Genomic DNA, 27949 nt, shown 5'->3' on the forward strand with positions numbered 1-27949 from the left:
AGCAGAGCAGACAGACGAAATGGTCTTCTTTTTTCATAACTTCAATCAAAATAAAAATTTCCTAATTTAGTTACACTTATCAAAAGAATAAAAGCATTCAGTCAAATAAAAAAAAAGAAAAAAATGACAAAAATATGGATAAAGCTCAGAGCAAAACAAGGACAAGTCCTTCAATTTAGAAACATAGGTTTGAAATACTGTAATATTGAAGATAGTTATAAAGGATTCAATAATTTCATTTAAAAAAATATATTAAAAAAAATAAATTTAAATATTAAAACACTGAAATGTCAATATTTAAGGAGTTATGGCCATTTTAAAATAATGAATAATTCATGCCTAGAAAAGTGATCACAAATAATAGCTAAAAACGCTGAAATGTCAATATTTAAGGAGTTATGGCCATTTTAAAATATTGAATAATTCATGCCAAGAAAATTGATCACAAATAATAGCTAAAAACGCTGAAATTGCAATATTTAAGGAGTTATGGCCATTTTAAAATATCGAATAATTCATGCTTAAAAAAGTGATCACAAATAATAGCTAAAAACGCTGAAATGTCAATATTTAAGGAGTTATGGCTATTTTAAAATATTGAATAATTCATGCCTAGAAAAGTGATCACAAATAATAGCTAAAAACGCTGAAATGTCAATATTTAAGGAGTTATGGCCATTTTAAAATATTGAATAATTCATGCTTAAAAAAGTGATAACAAATAATAGCTAAAAACGCTGAAATGTCAATATTTAAGGAGTTATGGCCATTTTAAAATATTGAATAATTCATGCCTAGAAAAGTGATCACAAATAATAGCTAAAAATGCTGAAATGTCAATATTTAAGGAGTTATGGCCATTTTAAAATATTGAATAATTCATGCCTAGAAAAGTGATCACAAATAATAGCTAAAAACGCTGAAATTTCAATATTTAAGGAGTTATGGCCATTTTAAAATATCGAATAATTCATGCTTAAAAAGGTGATCACAAATAATAGCTAAAAACGCTGAAATGTCAATATTTAAGGAGTTATGGCCATTTTAAAATATCGAATAATTCATGCCTAGAAAAGTGATCACAAATAATAGCTAAAAATGCTGAAATGTCAATATTTAAGGAGTTATGGCCATTTTAAAATATTGAATAATTCATGCCTAGAAAAGTGATCACAAATAATAGCTAAAAACGCTGAAATGTCAATATTTAAGGAGTTATGGCCATTTTAAAATATTGAATAATTCATGCTTAAAAAAGTGATAACAAATAATAGCTAAAAACGCTGAAATGTCAATATTTAAGGAGTTATGGCCATTTTAAAATATCGAATAATTCATGCCTAGAAAAGTGATCACAAATAATAGCTAAAAACGCTGAAATATCAATATTTAAGGAGTTATGGCCATCTTAAAATATTGAATAATTCATGCCTAGAAAAGTGATCACAAATAATAGCTAAAAACGCTGAAATGTCAATATTTAAGGAGTTATGGCCATTTTAAAATATTGAATAATTCATGCCTAGAAAAGTGATCACAAATAATAGCTAAAAACGCTGAAATGTCAATATTTAAGGAGTTATGGCCATTTTAAAATATTGAATAATTCATGCTTAAAAAAGTGATCACAAATAATAGCTAAAAACGCTGAAATGTCAATATTTAAGGAGTTATGGCAATTTTAAAACATTCAATAATTCATGCCTGGAAAAGTGATTAAAAATAATAGCTAAAAACGCTGAAATGTCAATATTTAAGGAGTTATGGCCATTTTAAAATATTGAATAATTCATGCTTAAAAAAGTGATCACAAATAATAGCTAAAAACGCTGAAATGTCAATATTTAAGGAGTTATGGCCGTTTTAAAATATTGAATAATTCATGCCCAGAAAAGTGATTAAAAATAATAGCTATAAACGCTGAAATGTCAATATTTAAGGAGTTATGGCCATTTTAAAATATTGAATAATTCATGCCTAGAGAAGTGATCACAAATAATAGCTAAAAACGCTGAAATGGTAATATTTAAGGAGTTATGGCCATTTTAAAATATTTAATAATTCATGCCCAAAAGAGTGATCACAAATAATAGCTAAAAACGCTGAAATGTCAATATTTAAGGAGTTATGGCCATTTTAAAATATTGAATAATTCATGGTTAAAAAAGTGATCACAAATAATAGCTAAAAACGCTGAAATGTCAATATTTAAGGAGTTATGGCCATTTATGGTTAAAAAAGTGATCACAAATAATAGCTAAAAACGCTGAAATGTCAATATTTAAGGAGTTATGGCAATTTTAAAATATTGAATATGTTATGGTTAAAAAAGTGATCACAAATAATAGCTAAAAACGCTGAAATGTCAATATTTAAGGAGTTATGGCCATTTTAAAATATTGAATAATTCATGCCTAGAAAAGTGATCACAAATAATAGCTAAAAACGCTGAAATGTCAATATTTCAGGAGTTATGGCCATTTTAAAATATTGAATAATTCATGCCTAGAAAAGTGATCACAAATAATAGCTAAAAACGCTGAAATGTCAATATTTAAGGAGTTATGGCAATTTTAAAATATTGAATATGTTATGGTTAAAAAAGTGATCACAAATAATAGCTAAAAACGCTGAAATGTCAATATTTAAGGAGTTATGGCCATTTTAAAATATTGAATAATTCATGCCTAGAAAAGTGATCACAAATAATAGCTAAAAACGCTGAAATGTCAATATTTCAGGAGTTATGGCCATTTTAAAATATTGAATATGTTATGGTTAAAAAAGTGATCACAAATAATAGCTAAAAGCGCTGAAATGTCAATATTTAAGGAGTTATGGCCATTTTAAAATATTGAATAATTCATGCCTAGAAAAGTGATCACAAATAATAGCTAAAAACGCTGAAATGTCAATATTTAAGGAGTTATGGCCATTTTAAAATATTGAATAATTCATGCCTAGAAAATTGATCACAAAGCTAAAAACGCTGAAATGTCAATATTTAAGGAGTTATGGCCATTTTAAAATATTGAATAATTCATGCCTAGAAAAGTGATCACAAATAATAGCTAAAAACGCTGAAATGTCAATATTGAAGGAGTTATGGCCATTTTAAAATATTGAATAATTCATGCCTAGAAAAGTGATCACAAATAATAGCTAAAAACGCTGAAATGTCAATATTGAAGGAGTTATGGCCATTTTAAAATATTGAATAATTCATGCCTAGAAAAGTGATCACAAATAATAGCTAAAAACGCTGAAATGTCAATATTTAAGGAGTTATGGCCATTTTAAAATATTGAATAATTCATGCCTAGAAAAGTGATCACAAATAATAGCTAAAAACGCTGAAATGTCAATATTTAAGGAGTTATGGCCATTTTAAAATATTGAATAATTCATGCCTAGAAAAGTGATCACAAATAATAGCTAAAAACGCTGAAATGTCAATATTTAAGGAGTTATGGCCATTTTAAAATATTGAATAATTTATGCTTAAAAAAGTGATCACAAATAATAGCTAAAAACGCTGAAATGTCAATACTTAAGGAGTTATGGCCATTCTAAAATATTGAATAATTCATGCCTACAAAAGTGATCACAAATAATAGCTAAAAACGCTGAAATTTCAATATTTAAGGAGTTATGGCCATTTTAAAATATTGAATAATTCATGCCTAGCAAAGTGATCACAAATTATAGCTAAAAACGCTGAAATGTCAATATTTAAGGAGTTATGGCCATTTTAAAATATTGAATAATTCATGCCTAGAAAAGTGATCACAAATAATAGCTAAAAACGCTGAAATGTCAATATTTAAGGAGTTATGGCCATTTTAAAATATTGAATATTTTATGGTTAAAAAAGTGATCACAAATAATAGCTAAAAATCCTGAAATGTCAATATTTAAGGAGTTATGGCCATTTTAAAATATTGAATAATTCATGCCTAGAAAAGTGATCACAAATAATAGCTAAAAGCGCTGAAATGTCTATATTTAAGGAGTTATGGCCATTTTAAAATATTGAATAATTCAAGCCGAGAAAAGTGATAACAAATAATTGCTAAAAACGCTGAAATGTCAATATTTAAGGAGTTATGGCCATTTTAAAATATTGAATAATTCATGCCTAGAAAATTGATCACAAAGCTAAAAACGCTGAAATGTCAATATTTAAGGAGTTATGGCCATTTTAAAATATTGAATAATTCATGCCTAGAAAAGTGATCACAAATAATAGCTAAAAACGCTGAAATGTCAATATTGAGGGAGTTATGGCCATTTTAAAATATTGAATAATTCATGCCTAGAAAAGTGATCACAAATAATAGCTAAAAACGCTGAAATGTCAATATTGAAGGAGTTATGGCCATTTTAAAATATTGAATAATTCATGCCTAGAAAAGTGATCACAAATAATAGCTAAAAACGCTGAAATGTCAATATTTAAGGAGTTATGGCCATTTTAAAATATTGAATAATTCATGCCTAGAAAAGTGATCACAAATAATAGCTAAAAACGCTGAAATGTCAATATTTAAGGAGTTATGGCCATTTTAAAATATTGAATAATTCATGCCTAGAAAAGTGATCACAAATAATAGCTAAAAACGCTGAAATGTCAATATTTAAGGAGTTATGGCCATTTTAAAATATTGAATAATTTATGCTTAAAAAAGTGATCACAAATAATAGCTAAAAACGCTGAAATGTCAATACTTAAGGAGTTATGGCCATTCTAAAATATTGAATAATTCATGCCTACAAAAGTGATCACAAATAATAGCTAAAAACGCTGAAATTTCAATATTTAAGGAGTTATGGCAATTTTAAAATATTGAATATGTTATGGTTAAAAAAGTGATCACAAATAATAGCTAAAAACGCTGAAATGTCAATATTTAAGGAGTTATGGCCATTTTAAAATATTGAATAATTCATGCCTAGAAAAGTGATCACAAATAATAGCTAAAAACGCTGAAATGTCAATATTTAAGGAGTTATGACAATTTTAAAATATTGAATATGTTATGGTTAAAAAAGTGATCACAAATAATAGCTAAAAACGCTGAAATGTCAATATTTAAGGAGTTATGGCCATTTTAAAATATTGAATAATTCATGCCTAGAAAAGTGATCACAAATAATAGCTAAAAACGCTGAAATGTCAATATTTCAGGAGTTATGGCCATTTTAAAATATTGAATAATTCATGCCTAGAAAAGTGATCACAAATAATAGCTAAAAACGCTGAAATGTCAATATTTAAGGAGTTATGGCCATTTTAAAATATTGAATAATTCATGCCTAGAAAAGTGATCACAAATAATAGCTAAAAACGCTGAAATGTCAATATTTAAGGAGTTATGGCCATTTTAAATATTGAATAATTTATGCCTAAAAAAGTGATCACAAATAATAGCTAAAAACGCTGAAATGTCAATATTTAAGAAGTTATGGCCATTTTAAAATATTCAATAATTCATGCCTAAAAAAAAGTGATCACAAATAATAGCTAAAAACGCTGAAATGTCAATATTTAAGGAGTTATGGCCATTTTAAAATATTGAATAATTCATGCCTAGAAAAGTGATCACAAATAATAGCTAAAAACGCTGAAATGTCAATATTTAAGGCCATTTTAAAATATTGAATAATTCATGCCTAGAAAAGTGATCACAAATAATAGCTAAAAACGCTGAAATGTCAATATTTAAGGAGTTATGGCCATTTTAAAATATTGAATAATTCATGCCTAGAAAAGTGATCACAAATAATAGCTAAGAACGCTGAAATGTCAATATTTAAGGAGTTATGGCCATTTTAAAATATTGAATAATTCATGCCTAGAAAAGTGATCACAAATAATAGCTAAAAACGCCGAAATGTCAATATTTAAGGAGTTATGGCCATTTTAAAATATTGAATTACTCATGACCACTAAAAGGACTCGGGTTTTAAAAAAGATAATAAGAAACTGCAAAGAAAAATAGTATCCGTTAATTTGTTAGCAACATCCGGTAATGATTTTCTATTCTCATTATTTTCCACAAATGAGAAAAATATACCCCCAGACCCCCTCCGCACCATGGCATTTTTGTGTGAAAGCGTTGTCCACATCCTGTCTTGCTTTTTCCTAAGTGTGTTTCCTTTATATAATTTTAACATTTTTTTTCCGATTCATCCATTTTTCGCTCTTGGTTTTCTTTTGATGGTTTTTTAGTTTTAACTCTTTCTTTAATACAAAGGCTGTGGGGAGAGGAGTGCAGGAAGAAGAAAAACAAACGTTGCGGATGTCCTTCGTTCGTTTGTTATTTCTTTGGTTTATTGTGGCCAGTGGTGGGTGGGTGATTGGAAGCAATCTGCTTGGTCGTTCGTGTACTTCCCCATCAGGACGAACATATTTTCTCAGAATGTTAGAGTTGTTGTTATTTTTTCTATCTTTCGTCCTTTCTTTATGGTCGAATTTCAATTTGTCCATTGTAGGTTGTGTGATGCAAATTTTCAAATGTCGCTATTCCCATTCCCCTGTTTTTTCTCGTCGTCTCTTTTTTTTCCTCCGCTGCTTTGTGTTTTTGTATTTTACCCATTAACGTTTCCTCGGAAGCCATTCTTTAGGCGGAAACAGTTTTCATTTCCCTTTTTGTGGCGAAATGAGAAGAGAGTTCGGGGAGGGTGGGGGTTAGCTGAAAGACGAACATTGAACTGTCACAAAAATTCAATTCTTAAGTGGCCAGGAAGGTTGGTTGGATGTTCAGTTCTTTTGTTTTGTTTTTTTTTTTTGCAGAATTTTGTCTTCACGTGGAGTTTCTTTGGTTTTAGCCGGTGTTTAAAAATTACGATATCTCTTTTAATGTTAATTACCAAACAATTTATTCAAAAGTACGGGAAAACATGCATTTTAGCTATGAAATATTTATACAAATGGAAAATAAGATATGTTCCAATATTCCGGTAATAAATTTCAATTTTTTTGATTTCGTATAAATGTCCAAAAGGTCGTCAGATGGTAGACAATAAAAAACAATAAAAAGAAAAGGATAACTAAAAATCGTTCAGAATAGAAGCCAAAAAAAAAAAAAAACAACAATATTAATATTTAGTTTTAATAAAAATTGAGATTATTAAAAAACACTACCTTATTTAGTGGATAGTTTAGAAGCGATAGATAAAGAAATCTTAATATCCATAGTAAAGAAAATAACGATAATTCCTATATTTGAAACAAAGCAAGTAACAAAGCTTTGAATACCCTCTTTATGAATTTGGACATTTTCATAACAAAAAAAAAAAATCAAATAAATAAATAATGTACGTTCGAAATACTGACCATTACAATATTCAAATACGAAAATTGAAACAATTTCGGTGAATATTATCATTAAAATCATCAAAATACGGACTATAGGGAGGTACCGTTATATGGAGGCTATACCAAAACGTGGAAGTATATACCTCAATGCCAAAAGTCCTGGAGATCAAACATACATCTCAGTAAAGTTTTATTAACTTTCTTCATTTCGTTCGGGAGCTAGAGTTAATTCTACAGACGAACGAACATCGAATTTTACGACATGGAATTTTATGCTGATCAAAAATATATTTCCTTTTTTGGGTCTAACATGTATATTTCGAGTTGTTACAAACAGAATGATAAACTTAATGTTCCCTCCATACTACGGTGGAGGGTATAATAAAAATTGTAGGTGGCGGACAAAAATCAACCATTTTCGACATTTTTACTACCAGTTGATTTATAAATTTGAAAAGTTATTTACGTTTTTTTACGTAAGGTTGTACACAGAGGTTGTTCTGTTGATGAACTGTAAGAATGTAAAAAGTTTTACTACGAGAATCGATTTTCCCTTTCAAAATATCGAAAAAATTTAAAAGAAAAGTAGATTGTGTAAGTTTTGAAACAGAGCAATTGATATATTGGAAATAAAGTCCGAACAAAAAATGGAACAAAAAATTATGTAACACCTCGAAATATTGATTATATATATGGATATTCCTATCTCACCGAGCTGAGTCGGTCTAGATATGTATGTCCGTCCGTCTGTATATCCATGTTAATTTGTAATAAAGCTACAGGTCGCAATTATGGCCCGATCCTCACGAAGCCTATTATTTTTGGAGATGATCGCAATACATTTAGCGGTTTCCTGATTTTGCAGATTTGGGGGCAGGCTTCCGTCTAAATGGTAACTTTTTACCATTTTTATATAGAGTTGGTGTACCAGTAGTCGACACTTTTAGAATTTTTCCATCTTTTATCATCTTGATGGGATTTTTTAATTATAACAACGTTAATTTATTCAGATTCGAAATTTTGTTAAGTTTTCGAAGTAATAAAAAAGTTTGAATCACTTTTTTTTAAAAATTTGTAAAATTTGCAATTTTATTGAAATAGTGTTTTGCCAGTAGTCGGCACCACGTTCCGACGGTCGGGATGACTTTATAGACGGCATATCTATTTTTAAAGCAAAAAATAATTTTAATTTTTACTTAGTAAAGCTAATTTGACATTGTTACTGTACATTTTAGTCCATATAACATAAATTAAATAAATAAGATGACAAGTCTCATATCCTTAAATCAGCAGATCTTCCATACTCATTTTTGAGAGACTTTAGTTTTTACATTGTCCTATTTCTGAATAAACTCTCAAAATTCCTTCAATTTACAATTAAAATTAATATATATTTTAAAATTTTTAATTTTTCCGACTTAATTTTTTGTGTACAAAAGTTGACATCATAAAAATTGCATAATTATTATAATTTTGCAATAATATTCTTATCTAAACAATTCATTTGACTGTTCTTTTAAGTTTTAAAAGAGATCCTGTTGAAAAATGGTTAATTTTAGCATAATTACGAGTCTTTTGAATTTGACGTCTCCACTATTTTTTGTATCCTCCACCATACATTGTAGACCCCACAAAGTATATATACTCTTGATCAGCATAAAATTCTATGTCGATTTAGCGATGTCCGTCCGTCTGTTGAAATCTCTCTAGCTCCCAAACGTAATGAAGTAGTTTGACAAAATCTTACTCAAATGTATATTATGTCTGCAGGACTTTTGGTATTGAAAATGGGCCATGTAGGTCCACGTTTTGGTATAGCCCCCATATAACGGTACCTCCCTATATTCGGTATTTTGATGATTTTAGCGACATTATTTACCGGAATTGTTTCAAATTTGGTATTTGAAGTTCGAAATGGATACTACAGCCTATGACAGGAGATTGTCTGTGCAGGTCGACGTCTTCGTACAGCCCCCATATAACGGTACCTCCCCATATTCAGTATTTTGATGATTTTAGCGACATTATTCACCGATGTTTTTTAAGTTTCGCATTTGAATATTGTAATGGCTTATGACAAAAGTTACCTCTGCAGGTCCATGTTATCGTATAGACCCTAATATAACGGCTATATTCGGTATTTTTCCAATTTTAACAGATTTTTTTTTTGTTTTTGAGAATTGTCGAATTCTCTCCATATGGTGGAGGGTATTCAAAGTTTGGCCTGGCCTGTTTACTTGTTGTTTTTTTATATGCATAGTCTCGTCGTGATGGTTGACCTTAACAGACAAAATTGTAACTTAATCATTGTAAATCATATTTTCTTAGCGACATTTTACATCAGGATAGCTGGCATTAGATTCGAACATATTATAAATTTCATTTTCCACTTAGTTATAAAATTTTTTATTTATTTGAGTTTGAATATAAACGAGTGGGAAATGTCAAAAGTAGGGCGGGGACAACTAAATACCAATATTCGTATTTAGCAGAGCTCCCGAATGAAGAAATGTTTATATTGGAAATTTGTGTGAAGTGATCATACCAGAGTAGTCACAATTTGGGAACTACATCAAACTCTTAATCGATTTTCAACCAATTTACACCTCTAGTATCAAATAACATTGTTGTATAGTGAATGATATGACTTCGATATGGATTATATTAGAAAATATTTATTAGAGCAATAGATATACCGGACAGAGATTCACCAAGTGGAAAATCGATTGATTATGAAGAATTTTATCCAATTTGGCCTTATATTTCATATATGGCGAACAATAATCGTAAAAACTGATGAAAATGTATTTCGAATATGGCAGAGGTATTTTCGAGCTGTATCAGATGTCCGGAACCAAATATCATTCTTGTGGAGTGCCTATTACGAATGTAAGGGACTTAAACACCAAATCGGATAAAATATATGTGGGAGTTGTAGCTATATCTGAACCGATTTTCACCTAATTTTATGTACTTGCTTCTAGACTTTATTGGCAAAAATTCATGGACAGACAGGTGGACGGACGGACTGACATGTATACATTGACTTAGAAAGTGATTCTATGAAGATCCTCAAAAGTAACTATGGGTCTATCTCGCTTCCTCCTCCATGTTACAAAAAAATGCAAAAATACATAATAACCTTACCACTATGTGGTGTAGGGTATAAACATGCAGACTGCTGGGACATGCCGAACTTAGGCGCACTTAACATATTTTACATGGTAAAGTTAATTGTTCGCTAGTTGAAGCCCTTGGTTTTAAATGGATTCTGTGAACGTTTCTGTATATGAAAGTGGAAAGTGTTCTAAAACCATATCTTTAATCGGGAGCTATATAAAAACATCTACAGTTTTCTAAAGTTGGTTGGTATAATTACATGTTGTTTATACTAAAACATGGACCGATGCTTCCAATTTCTGATCCCGACCTACTTAGAAACCGGTAGGTTAAGTTTCGGGCACTTCTGTTGGAAAATTTGCCTAAAAACTACACTTAGCGTAAAATTAGGGTAGAAGTACCCCTAATAGAAATATACCGACTAACAGAACCATTCGATTTTTTTCGATCTACAGTACCATTCGATTTTTGGAATATTAAAGGTTTTAGCTACATCTCTTAACTGAAACGGTTGTTATTTGAAATTAGCAATTTTAAGGGGTTAGAGTTCCTCTTGACCAAAAAATTTGAAATATCAACAATGACATATAGCATCTATAAAACGATTCCTATACAGAAATACCACAATATGCGGAGACGTACGTGGACATACTTTTCCAAAAAATGTGATTTTTTCCTTGCAAAATAAATAATAAAAAAACGGTAAAAAGTAGCAATTTCAGAGGGGCTCCAACGTCCCTGGTAATATGGCAACTATAGCCAATATAGAAAAATTTTACAGTTTATAATAAAGTAATGTGGAATCTATACGGATTTTAAAAGGTAGAATTAAAAAAATACAGTATGTGCCTCTATACCATATGCGTGCGAATCGAATCAAAATTTCGAGATATAAAACGGATTGACAAATTAATTTCATAGAGTGGAATGTATTTAATCATTGAATTTTGACATCAATTGGTTAAAAACAAAGCTTTTTTAAAATCCTCTTCTTCCTTTTTTCTTCCTATTTGCATTATATTTCTTCCCCTTTAATTTCCGTTTCCTTTTTAACTATTCTTAAAAAATTATCAGTAGGTATATGGTACAAAGCAATTAAAAAACTGGTGATGATAATGGTAGCAAAGTGCGTATAATTGAGTTAACTCTTTTATTTATCGTTCCTTGTTTATTTTTTCGTTTATTTTCCTATGCTCTCCATCATCCTTAACTTGAGAAATGCGTCAGTTTATTTAATTACTTAACATTAAATATATATAAAAAAAATAAAATAACAACAACCATTTATATGCACCAAATACTAGAAGTATATAATTCAAATGTGTTGGGCTACCAACTACCAATGACAAACAAGTGGGCTGGAACCTTACAGAAAAATGTGACACCAAAAATATGTGTGTTTGTGTGAATGTGTATTGCACGATCTAAAAATACGAATGAATATTTTTGTGTGTAGGCTCCCCACAAGTTAGAGACATACAGCCACTCACATAGTTACAGCCAACCTAGGCGTTTTTATAAAATATAACAAATATATATATATAGAAATGGCATAGCTCAAAGTGTGTGTGTGTGCGTGAGTATTCTACATTTATTTATTATTGTATACATACCTACATACTAACATCATATAATATAAAGCTCTTTTATTCTATGCTCTGTGGCCTTGAGGGTGTGTGGTGTAGAGATTTTGTTGCTAGTTCTGCCTATATTTTTTCCCTACAAATGTGGCTGGGTGTGTGTGGGGCAGTGTTGTTTTTTTTTTCCTACCATTTTTGTAAGTATGAATCACGTGGTAAGTACGTGTGTGTATGCCTTCGTTGAGACAACAACATTTGCATGCGTTCAAAGAGTCGTTTATCCAACCAAACACTCAGCTGAGTAATACATTTGCTCTTTCCATTCGTTTTTTCCTTTGCACACACGAGTTCGTGTGAGTGTTGCCCATTAACTGTCCCATACACGACGACTCCCAACGAGGCCCCCTATAACACACAAACGCACACACACACAAACAATACTCAACTCAGAGAAGTGGAGAAGAAAAAACGAACAACACACACAAAATGTGGCTCCACCTCTCGTGTGACGTCACAGCAAATTATATTGCCTTAACATTGGTTGTTTTTGTTGTTAGCTGTTGGCTTAGTTGTTTGAGAAAGGGAAAATATTGTTGGTGTTTTTTAGCCGCTCACTTACTCATGCCACCCATTAAGCTCTCCTAATTTGCAAAAACCCCAGAGTGGGGCAAACGAAAAAAAATGGAAAATTTCAAGAGAACCAAAGTAACTCTTTTGCTCTTTCATCTGGCCCATATACAGAGAGATTGGACACTAACTTGAAAGAGTTAAGAGAAATTCCTTTACAAGGCAAAAGAGTAAGAAAACCCCCCTCCCCCTCATAATAACTACATCAAACCATGATAAAATGGGTTGTAAAATTTCCAACAAAAAATAAATGGTAAAACAAAAACAACTAAAAAGACGACAAGCTACTCCAACCAAAGGCGAACACAACTGGTATGGCGTGTGTAAAGAAAGAAGGCGGAGCTTCTTCACATTGTGCGGATGGATATTCTTTAGAAATATTCCTTTGACACGACATGATTATGCATAGGGAAGAAGGAAGAGGCAGAACAAAAAAGAAACAGGAGGATTGTTAGGCAGGAAAACATTGGCCAGATGCCTATTCTCATAGGCCTGGAAATACATAATGCAAGCACACTCACACATACACATATGAAAATGTGTATGCACACTCGTACACACATTTATTTGTTATTGTTGCCATCAAGAAACTAAGCCCAAGCAAGCTTCGGCACCCATTAATTCATTTGTCAATAGGCAGGACATGCATGCAAAGACACTGTGGGGGAAGGTGGTTGACTGTGAAATGTCCCGTTTTTTTGCCCGCCTTGCAAACTCTTAAGCTTTATTTGATGCGCAAAATTTACGCAGAAAAAAAACTATTTGGAGAGTCATTTCATTTTTGTGTTTTTTTTTTCTTCTTTGCAACTTCATGCATGTCTTATCGATGTTATTTTGTGCTGTGCGGAGTTTTTTTTGCGTAGCTGTTTTTGTATACGCTCAGGAATTGATAAGAAAAACAAATATTAAAACATGTTCATGTTTTAGATGAGGCAATAAATTGATTGAATTTGAATGGATGTGGGGAAGATTTTTTTAGTTTGCCATATATCTTAGCATTATTTGTTTGTAAATCTTAAAAATAGCAAAAATTAGTAGTGTATGCGTTGTTTCATCGTAGGTTCCTAAGAATACTTTAAAAGTAAGGAGCAATGTAAAAATATTTATTTATTTATTTCTTTATTTATTTATTTTTTTTTTGAAAAATTGAAACATTAATATAGATCCTATATATAACAATATGTAATTAAAAATTGCTAAAAGAAAACAAATCGCTCTTGAACGGGGGATAGATATGTCTTGTGAAAATCGTTGAACTCAGGGACGCATGCCTGGCCTGAATGCCTCTTCGGCATTGAATCTATAGGACAAATTATACACCTACAACTTGAAATTTTATGATTTTTATAAAACAGGTCCTTTGGGATCCGATAAAATGACAACAAATCACTCTTTTTTAAGCAATTATCATAATAATAATATTTTCTTCTGGTTTTTCGTTTGGCTTGAAGTCAGAATTTAAAAATAAAAAAAAAAAACGGAGGAATTTTTTTTTATTTTCATATAAATAAACAAAATAAATAATAATAGTAATAATAAATATTAAATACAAATAATAATAATAATAATAATAATAATAATAATAATAATAATAATAATAATAATAATAATAATAATAATAATAATAATAATAATTATTATTATTATGATAATAATAATAATAATTATAATAATATTATTAATAAAAAAATAAAGATAATACTATTTGTAACAATAATAATAAATATTAAATGCAAATAACAACAAGGATAATGTTAACAATAATAATATCGTTAATTATAATAATAATAATAACAATAATAATAATAATAATAATAATAATAATAATAATAATAATAATAATAATAATAATAATAATAATAATAATAATAATAATAATAATAATAATAATAATAATAATAACAATAATAATAATAATAATAATAATAATAATAATAATAATAATAATAATAATAATAATAATAATAATAATAATAATAAGCACAATAATAATAATAATAATAATAACAATAATAACTATAATAATAATAATAAGCATAATATTACCAACAATAATATTGTTAATAAAAATAATAAGAATATTATTTATAATAATAATAACAATTATAATAATATAAATGACACTCATTAAAAATAATGGAATAATAATTAAAATAAAGTAAAAATAATGATAAAAAAACAATAATAATTATGGTAATAATAATAAGAAGAGGAAGAGTAAAAACAATATAGACAATTATAACAACAATTAAAACACATACTTCTATTATTCCCTAAGAAGGGCAGAAATCTTCCAATTTTTTTATCGCATGCGATTTTTTCATTTTTTTTAAGTATACAATTTGTAATATATTTTCATCTTACAACACAGGATGGGGGTTTTATATACAGATTGCAATTATCGTCCGATCCTCACGAAAATTTTCACAAGGGTAGGGTTAGTCTCAGAAGGGCTAGGCCTATTGTTTTCAAAGATGTCCGCAATATATTTAGGGATGGAAATGGACCAACAACTAAAAATATTCCTGATTTTCAGCCGTTACAAAGGTCACAAAAAGAAACCAAAAGACACGGAATTTCGCATGAAGTTAGAGTTAAGGACAGCGGGTTGAATGGGCCACTACTTTTGTGTGAAAAATATCAACATTTCCGAAATGCTGAAAATAACTTACAGGCGTTATCCAAAATATACAAAAATCATATAGATGAGTCTAATTTAGAGATACAGAAGCGCCTCTTGATCGAAAAATATTTAGGGGTTCAAATGAACCGAAAACAGAAAAAAATCCTGATCACACAATTGAAGCAAATCGACACTCCTGAAAAGAGAATTAAATACCGGGAAGAAATCTAGAATTTTGGATGATCATTGGATTATATTTAGTTGTAAAATGGACCACAACCACTAACAGCAGGACGGAGTGTGTAAATATTGGGCAAATGTCCCTGGTCAAAATGCTAAGGGTAATATCTGGGCAGTGTTCTATGACATAATTTCAAAAGCGAAATCTTCCAAAATGGATTTGAATATAAAGGGGCTTCTAACATATTGTAGTGTTGTAGGGTATCACATGGTCGGTCCCTCACGACTATTTTTAATTTTTTAAATAGAAACAAAACATAGCAACACAAATATATTCTTCCATACTATTTTATCAATGGATTTTTCTGAAAAATGTTCTTGTTATGATTTTTTTAGCACGAAAACCTGAAAATTATTTTGAAAATAGTTATTTGTTGTTGCAAAATGGTCAGGCTTATCGCTTTATTGTTGTTTTTATAAAAACAACGTTTGTTTATTAGTGGAGAACGATGTTAATGTTTACCAGGGGGTAAGGCATAGAATACCTAGGTTTCGGAAAGAGCCACCAATCCTCATCAGTTCCCTTGTTTTTTTTTGTCTGGGATATTCTCCCCAGAAGTTATTTTAAAAATAACTTCTATGACAAAAAACATTTTTTACCAAAATTTCATAAATTTTTTAAATTGAAGACAAACTTGCGAAAAGTAGATGGAAAAACAATGATTTTCGTAGCATCGAGTTAATAGTCTAATACGACATAAATTTGAATTCATTCAACAATTCAATGTATTACTCATTTAATTCTTTAAAAATTCGCTGTAATAACAATTTTAGACAACATTCGATTAAAAAAATATGTAAAATATGGTGAATAATGCTATTTTAATTTTAATTAATGCTATTTTCTCAAAAAGTCACATTTTTTTGCGGTTTTTGGGCTAGTGGAGGCATTTAACCGTGCGAATCGTAAAGTACCTGAGAATGGTGGGCGCTAACATGAGATAATATCCAACTTGTTTTGCCCAAAATGCAACAACTTGATTTGAATGTCATAAAACAGCACACATAACAATGGTGTTATTGGAAGGCAAGTTTCGTGAAATTTTAATTTCAGATCGGGAAGCGGTCAATTGGCCGCCAAAAAATTGCGATTTAACGTCTTTAAGCTCATGTCTATGCATACGAGCACTCTTCAGTTGACGCATCGAAAAACAACATTTCAAAATTTTTTTATGAGATGCCGGCAGAAGTGTTAGAAAGCATCAGCCCAAAGTTTGACTGGACGGATGGACATTTTGAGGCGCATTTACGGTTAACATTTAAATGAAATAATCTTCAGACAATAAATTATAAGGACCACAATTTAAAAGTCACCCTTTATAAGTTCACACGGTAAGGTCGGTTGTTGTGTGCTTTAAATGTCAAATTACAATGTTTAAAACAAAATTATACAATAAAAATTCTCAAGGTACAATTATTTCAAACCAGGATATGCAGCTCTGAATTGTAACTTGAACTTACCCTGTCAAATTTAACAGCATAGAAGACAAGTTCCCATCCCAACTTTGAAAAAAAAAATTAATATATGATTGCACAGGATTACCTTGGACATTCTACTACGAATTTTCCTTTTTTGACCAAAATGGAAGTTTACAAACTTGAAGTGTAAAATGTGTGAACTAAATAATTTTTTAAGAGATACACTCGGAAAGGCTGTTAGTGGGCAGAAAAGACTAAGATCTGAATTCGCTTTCTTTTTGACCCTATCTAATTGTCCTTGCCCAAAACTTTATTTCACACTGACGCTGTAATCAGCTTCCTTATTTTGGACCATACAAGTATTCATATTTCATTTTTCATTCCAAAAATCGTTTCATCTTTTCGCAAAAAAGTATTTAGAAGTAAAAATAGTTTTAAAAATACTAAAATCGCTTTATTTTTAAATTATTTTATTTTTTAAATATGTTATCCAATACATAGATTCAAAGCTGAAATATTGTAAGCATTTAAAAACAAAATACTGTTAAAATATGATATAGGGTGGGTGTTCCAGTACATACCATAAAAATGATATTTTTAAATTATTTTATTTTAAACAAAATGTACATAATTGTCTAAGCTGAATACTTACGACATCTATTATGATACATTTTATTCGAATACCTAATTCACCAAGAATCTAAAATATAGGTGCAATGTGTTATAGTTCAAACACAGTATTAAAACACAATTACAAACAAATGACTTCATAAGGAAATCATTTAACCAAATGAATATCAATAAATACCTCTACAAATGGATTTTCTCATGTGCATTTCCGTAGCATTTCATTACCTGCTGAAAATGAAAACCTATCACTTTAACAGTGACTAATTAATATAATATCCGCTTGGTTACTAATGTTATTTTATCTGCCATCAAGACACGCCCCCATTTGCTATGGCTTTAATGCAGCAGCAAGACATTAGCCTCAAAACTATCATGAAATGATAGACACGATCGAAATCTCACAATTGATCGCAAGAAAAATAAAATAAAAAAAAAAACAATAATAAAAAATAGAGCTACATTTGATTATCAAGCAGTTATTATTAGTTTGTGTTCTCTTTAAATAAATTACTCTTCTCTTTTGTCAGGTGTTTGTCGAAGAGAAAATTCCATGGCCGATGTTGTGTTTCACATTCCACAATGTAACGCGCAATGGAATTGGGAACAAAAACGGGAAACAGGAACCAAACAAAAACATTCACTTGTTCAATTCAAACAACAACGATGAAATTCTTGCACCCTCCCCCATGATGATGATGAGGCTGATGGTGACGACGATGATGAAAGAAAATATTAAACAAAACAAAGTCTGTGTGAAAAAAACCATTCTCATCATCAGCCTCTCCTGCTGCATTCTCGTTGTGTGAAGAAAACTAACAACAACAATATTGTTGGTGCATATCACGTTTGCCAACCCATACATCAAAAGAAATGTGTTATGTTATGATTTTCTCCGGCCGTACGTGAGTGGCCGTGAGAGAGAGTGGTGTGCCTCCGCACTGAGGGAGAGCGAGAGTCCACCTTACGTTTGCAGAGTCGTTAATGTGTACATCGACGTCGCTGCTTAGCAGCACAGCAAGAACACACGGTGTTGTGTTGACCACAATCGAGTTTCATTCATGGCACACAACGTCAGTTCACATTCAACCGTCGTCTCCGTCGTGTGTAACAACAGTTTTGTTTTGTAAGACTGTGTTGTGTGTCAAATCAAATGGCTGGGTACTGTGTGTAAATTAAGCCGCCTGCCACACACAGAGCTCTCGTTGTAGCGCAACCAACCAAGAAAGCAAAGAAAAAATAAAAACAACAAAGTAACGCGAGTGCAAGTGCAGTTAATGTTGAGTTCTTTTTTTTTGTATTTAATTAATAACTAAATTAAATGAATTAAAAATAAATAAACAACAAGAGGAAGAAAGAAAAAAAAAAAAACAAACAAAAACTGAAAACAAACAATTTGTGAAGAAAATTAAATTTCAAAAGAAAATTGTGAAAAAGAAAAATTCGTGTTTGTGGAGAAAGAAATATAAAGAAGAAAAACAAAACGGATTGTTATGAAAAAAATAATAATTTTTTGAAAAAGAAAAACTGGGTGATTTTTTGGAAAAATTTGTGTTTAAAAAAAAACTGAAAAAGTCAAAACAATTGAAAATAAAAAAAAAATAAAACATTTACGCAGTGGAAAATCATAAACAAAAGAGTGAGTGTTGAAAAATTAATTATTTAAATATATTTTAATAAAAAAAAAAACAAATTATGAAATTATTGAAATTCAAAGCAAAACATTTGATTTTAAGTGCCAAAATTGCATTAATTTTTAATATTAATTTAAAAATTTTCATAATTTGAAATGTGAGGCCCTCGAATAGGATTAAATATAAATTAAATATATAAATAAATAAAAAATTACAAAAATTCGTATAATGACATATATGATATACGTTGCCTCATGTGACAAAGCAGCAGGCGCCAAATATTGTTGTTTGGCTCCCAGGGAACCCCAGACATCCATACCAAACTGTTCTGATTTGTAAATGTTCAATTGGAAATTTCATAGTTTTTGTTGTGGAACCCCTATATAATTTTCGATATTAAATGTGAAAAATGTTTTCACCTGTGGCGCCCAACGAAAATAAATTCAATATTTTTTTTTGAATTATTTTAAAATTTCATATTCATTTTTAAAACCTCAAGTTTCCATTAAAATTGTAATAATCTGTCATATGTCATTTTCAATATTTAATATGAAAATATTTTTTTTAGCTGTGGTGTCAAATTTTAATTATTTTGAAATATTTTCAAACTAATACAGTTATATCAAGTAGCTCCAGTTTTGTCCCACAGGACCCTAGTTTATATTCAAACACAAATTTCCGCATTAGCCCTGTGAACCTCCTAAAAATATTCCAATATTCAAGAAAACAAGTGATATTTTGACCTGTGGCGCCCAATGTAAATATTTTCTATACCAGAGTTTATTTATTTAAATTGGTTTAAATTAAAATATTCATCTATAAGGCCCTGTTTTCGAAGAATGGGTAGCCTCAAATGTCTTTGCTTGGTCCCAGAAGACCCCAAACACCACACAAAAGTGACATGATCTCAAATATTCAAATGAAAAGGTGATAATATGCCCTATAGAACCCATCAAAAGTTCCAACATATACTTTGAAAAACTATATTTTGTTCAGTGGCGCCCAAGTGGGTGGCCTCAAATGTGTTTGCTAAGGTCCAGAACACCCCCGACTCCAAACAAAACTATCACAATCTCGAATATTCAATTAAAGTATTGATAATTTGCCATATCGAAACCCTTGAAAAGTTTAAATTAATGTACGAAAAAATCATTTTGATATGTGGCGCCCAACAAAAATTATTTCAAAATGAAATTTATAAAACTATAAAAAAATATTTTTTATTAAAAAATAAATGAAATTCAAATGTATTTTGACATGTGGCGCCCAATAAACATTATTTCAAAACAAAACTTTTTATTATCAAAATTATATAGTTCCAATTGTCTCTTATTAAAAACTTGGGTACTCCAATAATCCTCGGTCATCCCAGTAGAATTTCAGGTTTCTGAGAATTTTGTCTGAAAATGTAATATTCGAATCAAAATTTTATACTCGACATTTTCGATTCGTCTGTGGCGCCCAACAAAATTATTTCCATGTCAAATTTGGGGTGCCAAATGCATTCACAAAATAAAAATAAATAATAATAATAAAATGATATTGACTTTTGACGCCCAGCAAAATTGTTTATAAAATATATTTTTGTGGCGCCCAACAAAATTGTTTATAAAAACTATTTTTCACCTGTGATCGGCCGCCAAAATTATTATTTAAATTAAAAATTTCAATTATTTAAATTAAAAATTTTTAAAAGTAAAATTCAAATGCCCAATGTTCCTAGGGTACACTAGCCATCAAAAATTATTATTTCGAAATTAAAATTAAATATTTAATTTTAAGAGATATGTTCGGAAGTCCCTCTATGTTGTTTCATAGTCCCAAGGGTCCCCTGACTTCTTTATATATATAAATATTTTTTTAGTTTGACCTTTAGTCTTTATTATTTCGAATACAGTATTGACTTTTGTATAAGTTGCGCCCAACATGAATAATTATTATTTTTTTTTTTAAGTTTTTAAGTTTTTTCTTGAATATTGTGTAAGTTTTAACTTATGCAAAGCTGGCTTAATAATGAAAATCAATAAAAACAAACAAAACAAAAAATAATAATAAAATTGTCATTATTATCAAAAAAATAAAATAATAATAGCAAGTGGCGCCCAATAGAACAATTTCATGTTTTCCATTTTTTTACAAAATTTCTTTCTAAAAAACTAAATTTCGTTTTACATACAGCGCAGCTATTATTACGATTTTCTGTTCTTAATCAAGTCGTGCTGATTGAAGAAGTGGCGCCCAATATGTTTTTTGTTGAAGTATTAAATTATATTATGATGACTTGTGGCGGCCAAAGGGAATAATTTGGAATTTTCCAATTTTATTCGGTAAATTAATTGTTTTACAAAAATGTCTAAATTTTACAAACAAATCAGTTATTTATAACAAATTAAAAATATGTACACAATTTTTTATATTAATTTTAAATATATATTAAATTATGCTATTTTTATTTTTTTAAGAATCAAAGCTGTCGTAATTAATAGAAATTAAATTTTCATGGGAAATTATAAAAATGTTTTTTGGCGCCCCATCGAGTTTTTAATTTTTTTATGAAATTCTCGTTCTTATAAAACAAAAATTATTCAATTTTTAATTTAAAAAATTATTTAATTACCAGTGTGTGTCGCTAAAATCATGAAAATACCGAATATCGGGAGGTACAGTTATATGGGGGCTATACGAAAACGTGGACCGCCATACCCCATTTACGAACTTAACCTGCCTCTCATTCTTAACCTGTTCTCATTTATGCTCCTACTAATTTTTAAATATGGAAAACAAATTAATTTCGATTTGGAAATAATTCCAGCAGAAAACTATACCGACGTTTCATATATTTTTTTAACATTAAAATTTCATAATTTTTTTGAAATATTTTGTCAATTTTTTTTTTGATTTTTTCCCGATTTTTATTTAATTTCCATTTTTTTCTAAAAATTCCCTTTAAGAAATAATTAAAAAAAAAATTAAAAAATATTTTGCTTCCTTTTCACCGTATTATTAATTAATAATGAAACAGTGGTTTTAAATGTGTCTGTGTGTATGAAAGTAGTAAAATTTCATAATTTTTATTTATTTTTTTAACTTTATTTTTTTTGGATTTTTTGAAATATTTTGTAAATTTTTTTCCAATATTTTTTTTTTGATTTTTTCCATTTTTTTCCTAAAAATTCCCTTTAAGAAAATGTTTCTTGGCGTTACTCTAATAATTAAAATATATTTTGCTTCCTTTTCACCGTGTATTAATGAATAATGAAACTGTATTAATGAATAATGAAAATGTGTCTGTGTGTATGAAAGTAGTAAAATTTCATAATATTTATTTCTTTTTTAATTTAATTTTTTTTTGAATTTCTTGAAATTTTTTTCTTCAAGTTTTTTTTTTTGAATTTTTTCCCTATATTTTCAATTTCTATTTTTTTCAAAAAATTCCCTTTAAGAAAATGTTCCTTAGTCTTTTTCTAATAATTAAAAAATATTTTGCTTCCTTTTTAGGTTTTTTAATTTTTTTATTTTTTGGATTTCTTGAAATATTTTGTCATTTCTTTGAATTTTTTCTTTAATTTTTCCCGATTTTTTTTTTCAATTTCCATTTCTTCTAAAAATTCCCTTTAAGAAAATGTTCCTTGGTCTTTCTCTAATAATTAAAAAATATTTTGCTTTCATAATTTTTATTTCTTTTTTAATTTTATTTTTATACCCTACAACACTATGTGTTGGGGGTATTATAAGTTTGATTGGGCCAAAAATTATGTAACACCACGAAATATTGATTTCCCACATAGGAAAGTATATATGGATCTTCCTATCTCGCCGAGCTGAGTCGATCTAGCTATGTATGTCCGTCCGTCCGTCTGTCCGTCTGTCCGTCTGTCCGTCTGTCCATGTTAATTTGTAATCACTCTACAGGTCGCAATTATGGCCCGATCCTCACGAAATTTAAAATGTAGGTGGGGTTAATGTCAGAATAGAACCCTATTTCTTTTGAGGATGATCGCATAATATTTAGGGGTTGAAATGGACCAAAAACTGGAAAATTTTCTGATTTTGTTGTTGCTCTACAGGTCACAATTATAGACCAATCGAAGCGAAAGTTAGCATAGGGCTAGAGCTTTTTGCTGGGCATAAGCCTTCCAATTTTGATGGTCATCGGGTAACATTTAGTGGTTGAAATAGACCAAAGCATTTGTGATAAATAAAAGTCAAATTTTCCATTAAACCGCGAATATTTTTAATCCCGGCGAAATCACAAATAGACGAACAGGTCAATTCTGACCGTTACGTAGATGCCGATAGTAAAAATATTGGATATATATAGCGAAATATATACAATGTATATATACCAAGGAAGGGGATGTTAGCTAGAATGCTTATATCTCCAGAATGGCTGGAACGATTTTGACAAATGTTGTCTATTCAGAATGCCTTATTGGCATAAAAGTATAAAATCTAAAAAAATCGCATAAAAAGATACCAATAATGATGTTAATATAGATTTTGTAGTATTTTGTGACATTTTTTTCTTTTTTTCATATTTTTTATCGCATGCGATTTTTTCAATTTGACTTATAATATTCAAGTTTAAATTTTGTAATATTTTTTCACCTTACAACACAGGTTGGGGTTATTATATACAGATTGCAATTATTGTCCGATCCTCACGAAAATTGTCATAAGGGTAGTTTTAGGCTCAGAATTGCTAGGCCTGTTGTTTTCAAAGATGCCCGCAATATATTTAGGGTTTTAATGGACCAGCAACAATTAAAAATTTTCCTTATCGCACAATTGAAACCAATCGACACGAAATTTTGCATGAGAAGAGAGTAAAGGACAGGGAAGAAGTGTAGCATTTTGGATGACCATCGGATTATATTTAACTGTTACTAACAGGACGACGGTTTGCGTAAGTATTGGGCATATGTCCCTAGTCAAAAAGGTCTATGACACAATTTCAAAAGCGAAATCTTCCATAATGGATTTGGACATAAGGGGACTTCTACCATTATGTAGTGTTGTAGGGTATCACATGGTCGGCCCCGCACGACTATAGCCTTTGCTTACTTGTTTTTTTTTGGATTTTTTGAAATATTTTGTCAATCTTTTTTTTTAATTTTTCCCCATTTTTTTTTATTTTCCATTTTTTCTAAAAACTGCTTTAAGAAAATGTTCCTTGGCATTTCTCTAATAATTAAAAATATTTTGCTTCCTTTTCACCGTGTTATTAATTAATAATGAAATAGTGGTTTAAATGTGTCTGTGTGTGTATGAACGTGTCTGTGAATGTTTTCCTTTCTCTCTCTCCGTGTGTGTTTGTGTGTTTCCCCCCACAATTATTCCCTCTCATCATCCCTCCTTCTCGGCAAAACAAAATAAAACAAATAACAACAACAACAGCAATAACAATAAAAGTTCCTTTAAGAATTCTACCAGCAAATGTGCGAAAAACTGGAGGCCAGAACCAGAGAAACGCGAAACGCGAAACGAGAAGAAATAAATTGTTGTTCACATAATGAAAATTTAATTTCTCCTGTACGAAAAATCGATTTTAATGTATAAAACTCGGAAAAGACACCATCACCTCCAGCAGACCCCCAGCCCTCCTTCTGCCATGTCTTGGGTTGTGGTGTCAAGCTGAAAAAAAAAAACTTTTATTTTTATACTGTAAAATTCAGCTTCAGCAGTTATACATAAATTGTAATTTATTAATTTATAACACTACTCTGCCATGTGGGGGTGGGTGGGGGTGAGAGTGTGGGTGTGGGTGTATGATCCTTGCCACCCAGTCAGCCAGCCAGCCAGCAAACCATTCCAACACACAAACATCCACAAAATATACGATGGCGCCCAACGTAGGGCCCTTTTAACGCCACACTCTCACACTCGCCCGTTGGCTTAAAATTTATAAACTTTTGCCATTACCAACTCAATGCCGCCTTGTGTGCTCTCTCTGCCCAAGAAGTTGATGACAAACAACTGGGATCGACAAACACACACACACATGCCGCGACCGTTTGCCCACAATGCCCCCACACCACATTACACCACCCTAATGCCCACCGCCCGCCCGTCACCTTCTTCGTCTTAACATAACTCCAGTTATCAATTGAAGTATAACGATGTGCCCACAATGTGTAAATAAATGTGGGTGGCAATAAATATAATATGTATGTGTATATGTAAGAAATACCCGCACCACAATAAATATAAATATAAACTAAGATGTTAAGTGCGTGTCGTGTTCCCTCTGCTCTCTCGCGATGTGGAGGTTAGAGTGTGGTGTTTTTTGGTTGTCTTTGTTCCAGGAAGAATAAAGTTTTAGAAGTCATTGCCGCCCTCCCATACTACGGCTCTTCGGAGCTTCCTTAAGTGTGGCTAATTTGGTGATTTTGGATATTTCTGGATTAGGTTTTGTTTTCTTAATTTAGAGATTAGGCAATATTTTCCCTCAGAAATGTAGAATCAATCTAATAATAATCTTCATAATCTCTTCAATTATTTGAAAGACCACATTTAAATTTAGAAACATTTTAGGATAATTTGAATAACTCGACAGATAGCTAAGGGAAATTTAGGCATAATTTTCTAAGATATACTCAAAAAGAATTCAAAAATCTTGATTCATTTTTTGGGTCTTGAGATAGCCGCGTAAAAGACTTTCAGATTTCTAATTATTTTTATTATTTCAATTATTTTTTTTTCAAAAACTCTCATATTGGCATGCAAAGAAAATTTGAATTAAATATTATTTTTTTTTATAAAATATAAGATGTTGCAATAATTGGCGCCCAACGTAAATTATTATTTTTTTTAAATTCACTTTTTTGAATCATGCAGGAAAAAGTGTTTGGACCACGGAAACCAAGCTGTCTTCGTTATTAAAAATTAAAAAAAAAGAACATAACTTTCAATATTTTATAAATGACCAGTGGCGTCAAAATAAAATAAAATAAAATATTTAATTTCAAGAGTTATATTTGGAAGGCACCCATTTTGTTTCATGGTGCCAAGGGTGCCTTGTCTTTATGTCTTTGTGCATTTGTTTGTAACATGGAGAAGGAGGCGAGATAGACCCATAGTTACTTTTGAGGATTTCCATAGAATCACTTTCTGAGTTGATTTATGTGTGTCAGTCCGTCTGTCCGTCTGTCCATGTATTCTTGTGAACAAAATGCAGGTCGCATATGATATCCGATTGAGATGAAATTTTCCAAACAACATTTGTCTGGCCCAAGGACGAACCCTATTGAAATAATCGGTAAAAAATTTAGATATAGCTCCCATATATATTATCGTCCGATTTGCCTTTTATTGTTCACCAAACGTGTAATATCAGGCCGAATAGTATGGAATTTTGCACATACAACCAAATTAGGCCTGAAAATAAGTATGCCAAATTTGATCGAAATCGGTTCAGATATAGCTATAACTCCCATATATATTGTTCATCCGATTTGTTATTTTTGTCCTTCGCAGCCGTAATATGCACTCTGTAACAACAATGTTTGGGGAAATACATCAAATTCAGCTCAGAAATACCTATGCTAAATTTTATCGAGATCGGTTCAGATTTGGATATAGCTCCCATATATAACTTCGTCCGATTTACCCTTTATTGTGCACAAAACGTTTAATATTTGCTCAAATGGGATGGAATTTGGCACATACGACCGAATTGAATCTAGAAAGTTTTATGCCAATTTTGGTGAAGATCGGTTCAGATATAGCTATAGCTCCCTTATATATTTTTCATCCGATTTGTTATATTTGTTACCCACAACCGTAGTACGCACTCCGTAGCAACGATATTCAGGGAAATATATCAAATATAGCTCAGAAATATCTTTGCCAAATTTTATCGAGATCGGTTCAGATTTGGATATAGCTCCCATATATATCTTTATCTGATTTTAAATTAATTTTGCACCAAATGGGCAATACAAGTCCGAATTTAAAAGACACAAATGCTTCGGCATATTTAGTCCTTTGAACTTTAAATTATTCTTATAATCTTAGCGTGTATGATTCAATTCTCCCATAAAAACTTTTAATTGTTATGTGGAGCTCTACTAAATTAGCAAAGTGGTGTAGGGTATCATAAAGTCGTCCCCCGCCCGACTATAGGACTTTCCTTACTGGTTTAGTTTATTTCTGAGGGAGTTGGGGAAGGCCCGTTTTGTCTTTGCCCATATCCTATGACTTGGCTCATTTTTGATTATGTCGATGATGAGGTCAAAAAAATATCCAAAGGTATTGAAAAAATATCATTGCCAAATTAATTGTATGTTCACATTTTTATATGGCCCCATATAGCTGTATCGTCAGATTTAAGGTGTTTTTGGCTGTTTTAGTCATATTTTCAACAAAATGTTCTGTAAATTGGCCGTTTGAGTTCCCTGTATGTGCGAAATATATTTGCAAAGAACTGTTCATAGAGATCCAAGTTTGGGTGTAGTCCCCATACAACTGGATCCCCGATTTTGATAATTTTTGTTAAATTTTTCAACGGAATTGTATGAAATTTGGTATTTGGATTTGGAAGTGGATACTACCTTTACCGACATAAAATTGCTTACATACGAGTAGTAGGTCTACGCCCTTGTATAGCCCCATACAACGGCACCTCCCTATTTTGATGATTCTAGCTACATTTTTCAAAAGAAAACTTGGTATTTGGTGTTCGTAATAAGCTCCTTCTATAGCCCCCTATAACTGTATAACACATGATCGTCGGAATTTCGAATATTTTAGCGGAATT

General features: G+C 30.4%; 1 protein-coding gene across 2 annotated transcripts in view; it reads left to right on the forward strand.

Annotated features, from left to right (window-relative positions):
* The first annotated feature begins 18598 nt into the window (after positions 1-18598).
* Positions 18599-27949, forward strand: part of LOC101899928 (protein bric-a-brac 2) — a 113814-nt gene continuing 104463 nt past the window's right edge. For both annotated transcript variants that reach the window (XM_059119500.1, XM_059119501.1), the window contains exon 1: positions 18599-19196. The gene's annotated coding sequence lies outside the window, so the exon portion shown is untranslated. The remainder of the gene's footprint in view (positions 19197-27949) is intronic.

The sequence above is a fragment of the Musca domestica genome, unplaced genomic scaffold (assembly GCF_030504385.1).
Source record: "Musca domestica strain aabys unplaced genomic scaffold, Musca_domestica.polishedcontigs.V.1.1 15, whole genome shotgun sequence".
NCBI classification, from domain to species: domain Eukaryota; kingdom Metazoa; phylum Arthropoda; class Insecta; order Diptera; family Muscidae; genus Musca; species Musca domestica.